Here is a 15,382-nt window from a genome sequence, read left to right on the forward strand (position 1 = left end):
CTTTCCAGGTATCTCAGTTGGTCAGATCCTCTTCTAGGCAGCTAGACTGGTTTCTGCTGCTCTCAGTCAGCTTGTCTATTCTCAGCCTTCTTTGTAGTTCAGTTTTCTTCTCTCTGAGGAGGACACAATTTATTTGCTTATTCTGGCCAGCGAGGCCCTAGTGAATCGGGTCAGTTTCGAGAACTTCTAGAAGTTCTTTTGAGTTGTTTACCTTTCTGCTTAAGGTCTTTCCTGAAGGATGGAATGTTCCAATCTCACAGGGAGCTTTGACCCAGGACTCGTCGGTCAGTTTCCTCTGCAGCACAGAAGTTTCCTAATTTCATGAAGTCCTATCTGTGTGTCATTGGTCCTGTTTTCTGGGCAGCTAGAGTCCCAATCAGCAAGTCTTTCCCATGAATTTATATCCTGTAGTGTGTTCCTTACGTTTTCTTCTGGTAGTTTCAGAGCTTTGGGTCTACACTGAGATTTTCCTTCTACTTGGAACTGATTTGTGTGCAAGGTAAGAGAGGATGATCAAGTTTCATTGTTTTCCGTGTATGTATCCAGCTTCCCCAACACCATTTGTTAAACACACTATCTGGCCATTATTTTTAAGAAGCAAGCTTATATAGATCATGATTACTAACAAATCAGTGTAAATTTTAGTATTTTTGGATCAGTGAGCTCTTTAATTTGATGATATAGTAGCTCATTTATTTGAGGCATATTTTTTATTAAAGTGAAGACAAACCTTAAAAATTTCTCATGGAGCAGAAATGCTTCATGGACTGGAATGTGTGACAGTGATATTTCCAAACTATGAATAGATAGAGGTATATTATTCTAGTAGAAATTTTCAGAGATGGAGTTAAATCAGAGAGTATTAAATAATTTAAAAATCAAAATTAGTGATAGACACTGAAAAAGGTGAATTCTGAAGTCTTGGTGAATTTTATAAGGCCTTAAAAACAGAAATTTGTCAGTTTGAGCATAGGAAACATTTTAATTACAAATATATTCCATGTTTCTTTATATTAGATACATCTGCTTTTTTACTTTGAATTTAACTGATTTACAACATAAACTCATTCCACGTAAACTCACTGAGGTTACTCAATTACAAATGAGATTGTAATTTGTAATGAAGTTTTTGAGATTTCCCTTGCTGCTTTTTTGAAATGCTGATCAATGAAATCTTACTAAGTACAATATAAAACCTCTTTGGGGTGAGCAAAGAGTGATGTGTGTGTGTGTGTGTGTGTGTGTGTGTGTGTGTGTGTGTGTGTACACAAAGGTACTGTGTATTTATTCAAAATAGTGAGTTCAGATTAAAAAATCCAAATTTCTGGGGGTATGTATAGTATAGTAGTAGGCTGCCTGCCTAAAAATACAAGATTATGCATTTTATCCTTAGATCTGCAAAAGTAAGTAAATAATGAATAAATAAAATATTATGATCTTTAGAAAGAAAATATGCCTCATCATGAATGCTGTCTTGAAAAACTGATTCAAGTAACAACATTTAGCACCATTTTAAACAACAATGTCATGATCATGAATGAAATACTGATAATCTTTGTGTAAACAGGAAGAATTACCCTTATCTTCCTAGGTCACAATCCAAGAAAAGCCCATTGCTTTTGTCTACAGACTTGCCAACATCCCTCTTTGTACGAGCAAGGCAGTGTGGGTGTTACAGAGATGTTTGAGTGAGTCTAGCTGTGGAAAGAGAAGACACCTAGGAATGCAGTTCTGCGACTTTTGTTCTAAATTCAAAAACTGAGAGAAAAAATACTACAGTGAGTAGGTCATTATAGACCCTTTATGATTTTATGACCCTGCTGTCCTCTATTGAAAAACTTGTGAAGTTGCTGACAAGGATTTAATTTAGGAGGCTTTGATTTCAAAAGTAAATAAACAGATGTACAATGATTAAGAAACTGGAAAATTTCTTTCTAGAATTCTGTCATCCTATCTTTGCTGCAGATGTGGGACTTATAACAAACCAGAAATGGTCATGCCTCATAAAAGCTGCATCCCTGGAGCTCCCCATCCAACTTGAAGGCAGCTCCACCAGAGAGTCTTCTCTTCTCCAACATCACTACTGCTTATATAACATCGAGGAGTGGTCTTGTGAATCCGGGAACTCTTTGATCCTTTTGAGTTTCCTTAGCTTCCCAAGTTGTATGAACCTTTAGGGAGGACTCTATTAATCTATTTATTTTTACTTTTTATATTTATTTATTTTATGTATATGAGAGTTTTGTCTGCAGGTATGGATGTGCATCACATGCATGGGTGGTGGATGTGGAGGTCAGAACGGGGTGTCAAATCCCTTGGAACTGGAGTCATAGATGGTGGTGATCTGGCCATCGTGTGGATGCTGGGAACCAAACCAAGATCTTCTGCAAGAATAAAGGATGCTCTTACCCACTGCACCATCTATCAGGCTCCTAGGAAGGGATGTTTTATTTGGGAAGAAATAGCTATACAACACCATGTCATGAGTAGACCTAAGAAGATGCTTGTGCAACAAAGAGCTCATGTCTTTGGCCAAAGGTCACATGATGGGCTTAAAAATAGGCTTCCCTAAGTGAGTCTTAGGGTATGTGAAGATCTGTATATCACTTTGATTGCACTGTCATTACAGATCGTGATATAAAAGTACCCAGAGAAGTAGTATCTGGGTTCCTGGTCCACAAGAAAAAAAAATGAGATGAAAAATATTCATGAATCAAGTCACCACATTCTTGAGTAATTTATTAATGAAACCAGTAACTAATATAAAAGAATTATCTGCTGGATTGTGTGGTGATATTTTGTGTGTGTTCTAACCAATAAAGCTTGCCTGGAGATCGGAATACGGAGCTAGCCACTAGTTAACTGTAGAAGCCAGGCAGTGGTGGCACACACCTTTAATTCCAGCACTTGGGAGGGACAAATGCTTTTAATCCCAGCATTAGGGAGGTGGAGACAAGTAGTGATATGGCTGGGTGGAGAGAGGAATATAAGGTGGGAGGAGACAGGAACTCACCCTTTTCAGGCTGAGGAGCTGGTGAGGTAAGAAGTGTTTGTGACTTGCTCCTTTGTCTCTCTGATCTTTCAGTATTTATCCCCATATCTGACTCTGGGTTTTTATTATTAAGGCCAATTAGAATTTGCGCTACAGAACTGTTTACAAAGTCTTCATCTACTTGCAGAACTTCTGGAAGACATCACAGTTACATGGACACCAAGTGTGGAAGCATTGTGTCAGATGAGGAAGCAACAGCCTAGTGTGGCTATTGAGTGCTTGAAGTGATGCCAATCCTGATTGGAAGGAGCTGCAATTGCAAACCACTTGTTCGTTATCATACAGCATTAAAAAGAATGCAAAACGTCCCCTTAGATACTTTTGTAATGTTTACATATGAAAAAATGGTTTTTTCAATGCATCGTGTTAAATAAAACTAACTTCATTAAATTTTTTAAAGTGTGGCAACTAGAAATTCTGTACTGAAATATATGACTCACTTTATTACTTCAGGAAACACTCCTCTGACTCTAAAGTTGCTTAAGGAAAATAGCTGCACGTTTCTCTCTTTTCCTTCACCTCCACCTGTAGCCACCCTGTGCATTTTCACCTCTGTCGAGTGTTTGGGCTGGAAGTAACTGTAACTTTATCTCTAGGTAAAGTGAGGCTTTCGTTTGTTTTTTTCGTTTGTTTTCTTGTTTGAGCACCGTGTCTTGACTTTATGTTCAGTGCCCCACTCAAAGGCATGACTTCCGGTCAGGCTCTCTCTTACATCTTTACAGTTTGTAGGGAGCCGGTTCCCACTCGACACGGGGAGGAACCATGATGATCTTTCAGCACAAGCTTCATTTTTCTTCTGCTTTATTTTCTGTGTTTTTCACGCACAGCCACACCCCTTGGTAGTTTTCTGAAAGTCATCTAAGAACTGCAGGTGTGCTTGGTGTTTTTGTGGTTTCATCTTTCCTGGGAAGTCGCACCATAGCCACGGGCTTTGTTCTCAGTCACACTGAGTGCCCTTTTGGTTCATCATAGTCTGGGAATCCTGTTTGGGGGCCTCTTGGGTTTCCCCTTCCCGTGCTCTGTTGAATCATCTCTTCTCAGCACCAGCTCTAGCCAGGACTTCCTCTTTCCAAGCTTGCGTCTTCGTTTTGGTGCACCACATTTTCCAAAGACTTCGAGGAGAAGGGGCAAGAGAGGGAAAGTGGTTTTCGTGTGTGTTTGTTTGTAAAGATTTAATTTTTTTTATGTGTGTATGTCTTTTGGTATGCATCTGTGTGCATACTCACGAATATCAGAACAGAATTTTGGATCTCTTGAAGCTCAGGTTACAGGCAGTTGTAAGTCATCACTGTGGGTACAAGGAACTAAACTCAAGATTCCCCTAGAAGAACTGCAAAAGCGCTTAACCTCTGAGCCATCTCTAACACCCTGAAGGGTGAAGTTTTGAGACTTGTTTCATCTGAAAATATCTTGGCATGCTTGTTGGAGCTTGCCTGGATGAAACTGTAGTGGATTTTCCTTTTTAATTTGAAGCATTTGTGTAAGATTATTCTTTTATAGTAAGGATAATATTGAACATTCCAATCATTATGATTCCTTAGACTTTTTCTGATATTTCCCTTTTCTCTCACAGTTTCTGTTCTTCATTTTATTGCCAGTGTTAGAAATCCCAGTATGATATACACTGGATTGGGTCCACTTTCAAATGAAGGCTATTCCTTCTGCCAGGTTATGGTCACCCACCATTCCACGCTGCTAATGTCCTTACTTCCTATGACACTACCATGACTCTTCTCTCAACACTGCCCAGACTCCCAGACATTCCCAGTTTTCCTTTCTAGGTCCAGTTTACATAGAGAGTATCCGATTATGTCCTCAAGTCCAGTTTATCGTTCATTCATCCTTCCTTCAGTTTGTCTTAATCTACTGCTTGTCCCAATTAATTTATTTCAATTATTATTTATTTCTAAAGACCCTGCTTGTGGGGGCCTATCCATTTCTCTGTGGGAGGCCCCCTTTCACTTTTTCCTGAGAGTACTTTTGAGGAGGGAGAAGTGAGAAATATTTAGACAGAAGGATAGAGGGGGAGAGAAACAGAAAGAAACACAGGATAGCCTCAGGAGGGCCTGAATCCTTATCCACTGGCTCCTTCTGTCTCTTCTAAAGGGCCTTTTATAGGAAAGCCAAGGGGTGGAGCAAGAGACCTCCCCCTAGCACAGCGAAGTGCAAACCCTTCCAGTCACCTGGTAACCACACACATGGTCAAGCCATCCTCTAATGCAGCCCTGCTGGGTGAAGCAAGCTCAGATCTCAGTAGGAGACCTTTGTGGGCCTCCACACCTGCTTTAAAAATAGTCTGCTTAAAATATTTTGATAGTCTTTTCCCTCACTCATCATTTAAAATTTTCCCTTTTATACTCCCAACATAGGTTTATATGCCAAATACATTCTATATTCAGTATCTAATGACTTCAGTGTCTGAACTCATTGATGTGACTACTGACTCCTATGTCCTTATCTGTATGTGATAGAAATCACTAAAGCTTAGATTTGTAAATTCTCTGTGGGAACTCTGAGGACTAGGCTGGGAGAGCATTTGTAGGGACATTAACTTATCAGTATAATGAGATACTGTTGGGGAGACATGTTGGGGTGACACAAACATGATTCCAGGCTTGTAACACCTGGTTTGTTCTTGTTAGGCCTCTTTTCTCTACGTTAGCTGAAACATAAATTAGACACTTACAGCTTTTACTTCACAACCATTAAGAGGAAATTTTGTGGTCTGCTCTGTTTTTATATGCACAGTGCTGGAGAAGTCATAGTGTTGCGTAGGGCAAGATCAGGCCCTCCATTTCACCTGCATAGGTGCATGGGTTCCATGTTGCATAGGTTTCATGAATGCCTTTAGGAAGTGTGCTGAACTCAGTTTTCTGGGCATTTCTATTTTGCTTTTGTCCTGGCTGAAGGACATGTCCCAAACTCTAGGATTCAAGTTCTTAAAAGTTGAAAACAGATTCTTCTCTCATACAGGGCATCCCAACCATCAGTGCTGCCTGAGCCTTTGCTGGGGGAAGATGGATACAGGTCACCTACCCACAACCGAGCACTCTCATTAATGCTGCTTCAGCTTCTGCAGTTCTGCTGTGAGCAGGGTTTTCCCAGAGATCCACGGGAGCCTTTCGTGGAAAGGTTTTAACACGGCTGTGATTCACCAGGACATTGTTAGAGGTATCTAACCTATCCTGAATCTGTCTCATGATCTTGCATATGTTAGGGGGACCAGCACACTCCATGATCACCAGTAGTTCATTTCATAGTTCTTTAGAACAGGAATGTTTTTTGTCCTGCATGGCTTTTATGTTTGTGTCTTACCTGGTTCGTGAAAGCTCGGGAAGACCTAGCATAGATATGTGGGGATTTCATGGTCAGTTTTGAATTTGCCTCTTCTCCTGGTGTCTTCATTATTGCGTTCTGACCTTTTTGCAAAGTTGATTTTCAGTTTCTGCTTTGTTCTTTCTGTGCCAGAGAAAGCTTGTGACTGTCACCCAGATGGCAGAAACTTACAAGTATAGTGAAACTGGGGATTCCCAGATTTAAAAAGAAGAATCCTCAAAAAATGAAAAGAAGTCTTATCGAAAGAAATATGCTCAAGGCTACTCTCTTTTGCTGCCAAGGTGACTAACAGAAAATCACGAGGAAGTAAAAACAAATAAATATATGCATAAACAATTACCTAAATGCCTACTTTCTTCTTATTTGTTGAGCCCTCCCCCTAAAGGATATATCAAAGCTTTAAGATGAAATATACACTTTACTAAGTCATTGTATACATTATACCCTTTAATTTTTTAAAAAATATACTTCCATGCCAGTGTTCTGATAGCCACAGTACTTGAAGATACATTTCATGGCAAAACTAGTTCAGGAATTTTGCAGATCAAAGGACAAAGGTATGCTGCAGCTGGAAGCAAATGCTTCTAAGCATGCTGTGAGAGGAAGTTCAGAGTCCTATACTCTTTGAATAATTTCTTGGTATGGACAAGAAGATTCAGATAGATTGTGCAAACAGTGTAGCCTTGAGATTTGTGCATCTCTTGAGAAGCAATTTGAGTAACATGTATCTAAGATAATCCATTCATATTTGAATACACTTATGCACTGTGTATTTCCTGGATGTCAGGTTGAACAAGGAGGTTAAAAGAATGGCAAAGCTTACTCTCATTTTATATAAAAATCATGGGTAATCATGTATTTATACATTAATTTATATCACAGAAGTATGAAAAGTGAGAAAAGAGAATGTCCTCACTTTGCAGGTGATGGCACAAATGGTTGTGAACTTCCATGAAGAGTAATGTAGACATATATCCAAAAAGGTTAGACATGTCATAATTGTACCCTTATTAATTTTTCAGTGAGATGGGAAGTCTGATTTATTTAGATGTTATTGTGCTTACAATAATGAAAATTTAAAAAACCTACAGAGGCAAGTATAGAAGAGGTCATATGGCTTTGTCTCACAGTAGAATATTATACAACAGCCTCCTATATATGATGACTTATAACCTCTGAGTTGTAAGCAATATAATGTTTTTCATTTGCTTGTGTGAATGCATAAAATATTTTCAGTCATTTTAAAGACAGTTGAAATGTTCTCAGTTTTGTATTTTCTGTTCTTTGTTACCATTTTATTTTTGGACTATACCATCCACTATCTTGTAGATTCAAACTAAAAAAAACCCAACATATAGCAAGTGTTTCATTTCTTCATGCTTAATAAAAATATAGTAGCTAAAAATTAATTCTTTCCTATTGGGAGGGTTCTTTGAAATTCTGTTTTAAAATTCTGAAATTTATAAAATTTTATTTTTACTATTTTATGAAATTCACATAAAATATAGTAGGTAAAAGTGATAATTCACCATGCATTAGGATTCTGTAATTCTGTTGTTGATAGCATCAGAGAAGTTCTGGAAGGACTGGAAAATCTGCAATGTCATGTAATTTGGGCAGAGTTGCTGCTCGCCTCCAACTGAGTGCTGTGCTGCTGACTTTACTGCTGGCATGGAACCCTGTGAAGGGTTGGGCCGCCTTAGTACAGGATTTGGTCCCAAGAAATAGGTCAAGTAACGTTTCAAGTCTAGAAGCAAAGCTCCCAATACTGCTAAGATCTTGATCAGAAGTTCCCCAAGTCACATCTGCTGTATTTTTTTTTCCATTCAAAACCTGTTCTACAAACAGTCTTAATTCAAAGGCAGAGGAATAGAGTGATTTACATAGATGAAGAGAGGAATTATTGGGGCCTAACTTTGGAAAATGACAATGAGAAACATCTCAGTATTAAAGATCCAACAATGTGCATAAAATGGATGAATTTAAAACTAGAAACACATCTCAGTGGCTCCGTTTAATTATCACACACCCTACTGTCAAGGAGATTCCTGTCATTTTTTACTCGATTCTGTTTGTGTCTAGGAGAGTGATCTCCTTGGATTGGATTAGGAGTTATGGCTTCATATCTGTAGCATGTGTACCAGAGAACTGTCTTTTAAAATGTTTATTTTTATTATTTTCAATTATGTGTATATGTGTGTGTTATTGGTTGTTTCTGTTCTTTTGGAGGGCCTGACCCCCACCCCCAAGCTCTCAAATAAATCACACATGGAGGCTTATTCTTAATTATAAATGTCCAGCCTTATTTCTTGCCAGTTTTTCTTAACTTTTTTTTAACCCATCTGTCTTTTGCCTTTGGGCTTTTACCTTTTCTTACTTTTGTATCCTTACTTTCACTCTTACTTTATGGCTTGCTGGGTCGCTGGCCCCTGGAGTCCTCCTCTTCCTCTGGTTACTTCCTTCTCACTCTTCTCCCAGATTTCTTCTTCTATATATTCTCTCTGCCTGCCAGCCCCGCTTATCCTTTCTCCTGCCTGTTCAGTTCTTTGTTAAACCATCAGGTGTTTTAGACAGGCACAGTAACACAGCTTCACAGAGTTAAACAAATGCAGCATAAACAAAAGTAACACACCTTAAAATATTATTCCTCAACATGTGTGGGAGTGGGTATGTGCACTTGCATGCAGGTCCCCGAGGAGGCCAGAGATGTCAGATTCTTCTGGACCTGAAATTGCCCATGGTTGTGAGCTGCCCGACATGGGTGCATTGTCCAGAAAATTTTTTCCACATGCTCCCATTACACCAGTCCTCACTTCTGTGCATCATGCAGTTGCTTAAACTATATAATATGTTAAAACAGGAGCAAATGTACATCTATTCTGACTTCATTATCCCCCCAAATGACAGACAGGGATGTATAATCAACTGTGGGACATATTTAGTTCTTCCTAGGGTCCTAACATATTTCTTGCAGCAATTCGAATACAGTTTTTAGTGATCAAGATATGGCTTTATGGAAAAGTTTAGCAGCAAAATCATCTCTAGGAGAAGATGCTAGGTTTTTTCCACCTGCAAGATTCAGGAAAACCAAGTATGTACTCAGAGATGAAAGAAAGAAAGTGCTGATTTTTGTGCTAACACAGATACTTAATTGTTCTAGGGTTGCATCTATCATCTCAATAAATATTAAAGTTAATTTTTGGAAGGTAGATGAAGCATCATAATGGTTTTAGAAATATAAACCACAAATATTACAATGCCTTTTTTTTCCAGTTGAAACCTTATATGTATGAAAAGTAAATTCTGTGGTATCAATGAAGATTCCATGAAATATTTATGAGTGGATAAGTTTTTGTGGAGACTATCAAAACGTATGAGTTATGTAAATTAGGCAGCACAATGGTTAAAAATATGTGTGTACATTTAAACTTCCTGGAAAATTTTGGCTACAAATAAATATGAGCTTTTCCAAAATTCAACCAAGAGTCAGCTCCAATATTTATAGTCTGTCACTGTATTCAAAGTACAGTACTTATGCTTAGAAAACTGAAATATGTTTAGCTTCAGTTAGAACTATAGTACACTTTACAACTTAACAAATTCAAGGGATTCCTTGATTTATAAGCCAAGTACTCTAATCCTTTTCATTAAGAATAAAATGGTAGCTAGGGAGATGGCTTAAAACATATAGACAGTTGCTCTGTCTGAATGAGGACCTGAGTTTGAATTCCTAGCATTCAAGTAAAAAGCTGGGCATGGTTGTGTCTGCCTAACAAGCCCAGATTTGAGAGACAGGAGTCAGGTGGATCCTGAGAGGTGGCTGCCAGCCAGTCTAGGACATACAGTGAGTTTCCTCTTCAGCTGGAGACCTGTCTCAAAGCAGTAAGGAGATGAGCTGTGAATGAAGGTGTGCAGCATCCTGTCTGGCATCCCTTGGGATGTACCATGTGCATGTACCCTCCACCTCTTCACACAAAGACTAAAACAGTGCCATGACACTTCTGATTGAAGAACTGTTACCATTGGGGTTGAGCCATGTAACATTGGTAGTAGTCCTAATATAGTACTACTGTATTTGCCTTTTAACTTTAGCTGCTCTTAGGTTGCTCTGTTAAAACACCATGACCAAGGCAGCTAATAATAGCAATGATCTAATTTGGGGCTTATGGCTTCAGAAGGTTAAAGTCTACGCCCATCACGGTGGTGAGAACGGCAGCAGCAAGCAGGCAGGCATGGCACGGGAACTTACACCGTATCCACAAGCCAGAGGTGGATGGGGAACTAATTAGGAATGGTGTCAGAGTAGGAAACCTCAAAACCCACCCCAGTGACACACCTCCACCAACAAGGTCATGCCTCCTAATCCTTCCCAAACAGCTCCAGCAACTGGGGACCAAGTGTTCAAACCTTCGAGGGCCGTTCTATTCAAACCAGGACAGTATTTGACACCTAGTATATACTAAGTAAAAACTATGCTAATATATGCTAGCATAGTTTAATTTTAGCACAGCTTTAATTATTCTAATAAATAAAAATAATTCCTTTCAGTGAACTTCAAGTTTCTAAGGTAGCAGTAAATCAAAATTTGAGATAACTAACTATTCAAGACCATAGCAAATTCAGTAGTGGGTACTGCATTACGAATGCAGATTCAAAAAAATGTAGAATAACCTAACACATGAAAAAGCATACATAAATGAGATATGAAACTATCAGACACAACCGGATTATAAAGATGTTAAACGATTGGGATATTCATGCTGACATTATTTTGGAAAGATATGTAATAGTGAAGCAGTAATCATTTATAGTTCATGGAATTTCACTTTAGATATAGACAAAATATTACATAAAACATCCTCCTTTCCAGATGGAAAATAGCCTATCTTTTCTCAGAATACTCGTTATGAACACTTTCTTTCTTTTCTTTCAGCACAATTACTAGTTTTATAATCAACTCCACTCTGCCTGCTACAATGTCACTCATAGTGCTTCCTAAATTGAGAACTCAAGAAAAATTTTAAAATAAAAAATTTAAAGTGATATATCTGTTAAATATTAAAACCCTTGGTGAACTATTATTCAATAAAAATCTGACTGAAAAATTTTAATTTTCTCCATTTTTTACATTTAACAGCATAATTACAGAGAAAAATATGCAAGGGTTTTGACTTTAATGAATTGATATTTATAAGATTTTGTTCACTTTCTGCATTTCTCCAAAAACCTCAATAGAGGAAGCTATGTCTAATAAGCCATCTTATTTTGCTGAGGGAGGGCTTGACATACCTGGCTGTGGTCACTGAGATGTTGTCTGTGGACACGATGTGGGAACAAGCTTGCTCAGTTAGCCTTGATTTGTCCACTTCTCTCATTATGTGAGAAAAAATAACCTGGGAAGCGACAGTCTCTCACAATAATGAAACCGACCCGTGGGGATCATGTGTTATGTAGTTTCTCACGCCCATTATTGTTTGCTGAGATTGAGATTACTGTGAACCAGTGAGTCAATCTAAGGAGAATCAACATCTTTGTAAAACAGTCTCTTCTAGCCCACAGCATGGTTTTACTTTCATTCTCCCAGGATTTGCTTAATTATTTTCAATAATACTTTGTGGTTCTGTGATTCCTTGAACACCATTGATTACATTTATTCTTTAGGTATTTTTGAGATATGAAAAAATGACACAGTTTTTACAATTAAAATGTATAATTTTTGTCTAGAATGTTAAAAACATTTCAGATGTCTTAATCATTTCATTGATAATCTGGATAATTTATTTGTGGATTATTTCAATTCTTCTTTGTGGAGCCGAATTACCTACAAATAATGACAGTTTTACTTCTTCCTTCATGAAGCTGTGTCTTTCCTTGTTCTTTCTGGCGTTTGCCCTCTTTAGGACTTTCAGGAGAGTGTGTACCAGTGGAGATACTGGAGACGCTGTCTTGAGTCCACATCTGTGACAGACTGTGTACTAAGGAGGATTTTATGGTGGTGATTAGCACATTGGAAGCTGTTAACGTGTTTTTGGGCTCTAAAGTAAGGATGAGTGGACTGGGAGAGACTCTAGCTGCAGTCTCAAGGAGCGGTCCTGCCTGACAAGAAGCTCCATCAAGGGAAGAGGAGAAGGTCTTTGTATGTCTGCATTCACCAGGGACCGGCTTCAAATGAAGCCACAGCTGAGCCTGACTGAATACAAAGCCCCTTGGTACTTATCTTTTCTTTCTGTGTTTTTTAAAAATAAACATTTTTATACCACATATTCTGATCACAGTTTCCCCTCCCACATCTCCTTCCTGGTCCTCTTGACCTCCCCACATGTCCAACTTCACACCTTCTTTCTCTCTTTGTATGAAAAACAAACAGATAAACAATAAAAAGAAAACAAACTAGAATAATAAAAAACAAAAAGAAAAACCTAAACCAAAAGAACAAAGAGAAAGTACAAGACACACACACACACACACACACACACACACACACACAAACAATTAGAAACAAGAAAACCACTAAAAAGACAAAAAATGTGCCCCCAAATCAATATGAAACAAAAAGTCTACAAAATACCCTTGAGTTTGTTTTGTGTTGGTCATCTACTGCTAGGCATGGGGCCTACCATTAAATGTGGTTAATATCCTTAGTGAGAATCTATTGGTGAAAACTAATTTTTCCTTTGCAAGTGGGTGCCAATAGGTGACAGTTTCTTGGTTAGGGATGGGAGCCTGTGTCCACTCCCCCTACCCTCAGCACTGGGATCCCATCTTGTTGTTTGAATGTTAAATGTTCTTATAATAAAAAACCTGGAGGCAGATGTTAGGGTAAAAGCTGAAAGATCAGAAAAACAGAGCAAGCCACAGCCATCACCTCTTACCTCACCAATCCACGAATCCTCTGACTGAGATCCTCTAAGTTTTCACCCAAAAGGGTCTCAGTTGAACTGCCTTAGTTCCTGTTTCCTCACACTTTATATACCTTTCTCCGCCCTGAGGTCACTTCCTGGGATTAAAGGTATGTGTGCTTCCCAGTACTGGAATTAAAGGTGCGTGCCACCACTGTCTAGCTGTTTCCAGTGTGGCCTTGAACTCACAGAGATCCAGACATCTCTGCCTCCCGAGTGACAGGATTAATGGTGTGTGCCACCACTGGCTGGCCTCTATGTCTAGTCTAGTGGCTGGCTCTGTCCTCTGATCCTCTGGTTTTATTTATTAGGGTACACAATGTATCACCACATCATCTGACTGGAATCTAGGCAGGCCATAGTTTCTATGAGTTCTTATATTCATCAGTCCTGTTGTGTCTGAGCGGCACTGTTTCCTTAGTATAATCTATCCTTTCTGGTTCTGACAATCTTTCTGCCACATCTTCTGCAAAGTTCCCTCAGCTTGGACAGGAAGGGTATGATGAAGATATTCCATTTATGATTGACTATTATAAACTCTGACTCTGTACATTGTCTAGTTGTGGTTCTGTGTTAGTTCTCGTCTGCAGAAAGAAACTTCTCTGATAATGGCTGAGCTAGACACCAGCCCGTGGGAATAGACAAATGTTGTTACGAGTTATTTTATTGCTATGTTCCTTTAGCAAAACAATAGCATTTGGTTTTGTCCTAGGTCCATGGCCTACCTATCCAGTCTCAGGTTCTTGGGCACTCAGTAATGCCAGGTATGGGTTCCATCTTATGGAGTGGGTCTTAAATCCATTCAGAGAGTAGTCAATTACCCCTACAATGTTTATGCCACTGTTGCATCAGCATATCATGTAGGCCGGGCACTGTTGTAGGCACGAGGGTTCATAGCTGTGTCAGTATATAAACAGTAGTACCAGTGCCATACACACTAGTCAGTGGGGGGGAAGGTTCTAGTTAATGAGAGGCATGCTCATGCAGGAGTTGTTAAAATATAGATAAAGGTGGTGGAACTAACATACTTTCTCTCTTATGCAGAATGTATATCAGACATGAAATTAGAAGTGGTACTATTTCAGGACCGGTGGGAGGCTCACAGTTGTGGATAAGTATGAGCAAAGTCTAAATGATGCATATGCATAAAATAATGATAACAAAACACATAATTTTGTATGCTGAGACAATAAAGAAGAAAATCTTTATGTTAATCTTTGTGTTAAATACTTTAATGTTGTAAGATCATTACTATATAGGGGAAGATAAGATTTAAAAATATTTAAATTTCTCTCTATGACTATGTTTCTTTGTCTCTGTCTCTCTTTTACTCTCTCTCTCTCTCTGTGAGTGTGTGTGTGTGTGTGTGTGTGTGTATGGACATGCACATGCCATGATTCTTGCAAGGCCAGAGGACAAATTGTAGAAATAGTTTCTCTCCTTCCACACTGTAGGTTCCAGTGATCAAATTCAGTTCCTCAGTTTTGATGACAAGTGCCTTTACCCACTGAGCCATCTCATCAGAATATAAAAAATTTGAAAGACTTGCCCGTGTCATATTCTACCCTCTATTAACAGTGAGTAGCTTTATAAACAGATTTTGTTGTTAATTTTGCTCTTGTTTGATTTTTAGAGAGGATGGGGTTTTATTCCTTGTCTGGATAGGTCTTGAGTGACAAAATGCATAATCCTGTTTTTCTGAACTTTAGAGCATTTGAGAGAGTATAGTACCACTGTGACTGGCGCCTTTGCCCGGAAATTTGTCAAGTCTATGGGAAGATAGTGTGCACACCATAGCAGGAGCAGCAAGGAAAGTGTTCTGTCTGCAGCCTGAGTGTCAATATCCAAATGATTGATGACTTCAGGAAACAGTAGACACTTGAGACATATTGAGAGGCTTCTATCTCAGCTGAGTCTGTGGAGCCACAGCTGGAATTAGATGCAGAGATGAATGGGTTACTGAGAAATCATCGGTTCCTTAACTATATTAGACTACAGATAAGACTAGAGTCAGGACGTCACTCAAAACTTTTCTAAAAAAAAGGTTGTATTTGTATTTGCTATAATAAAGGTTATCAAATGTATCAAAGACCAT

This window comes from Peromyscus californicus, unplaced genomic scaffold (genome assembly GCF_007827085.1).
Source record: "Peromyscus californicus insignis strain IS unplaced genomic scaffold, ASM782708v3 Scaffold_9__1_contigs__length_137607984, whole genome shotgun sequence".
Lineage (NCBI taxonomy): Eukaryota > Metazoa > Chordata > Mammalia > Rodentia > Cricetidae > Peromyscus > Peromyscus californicus.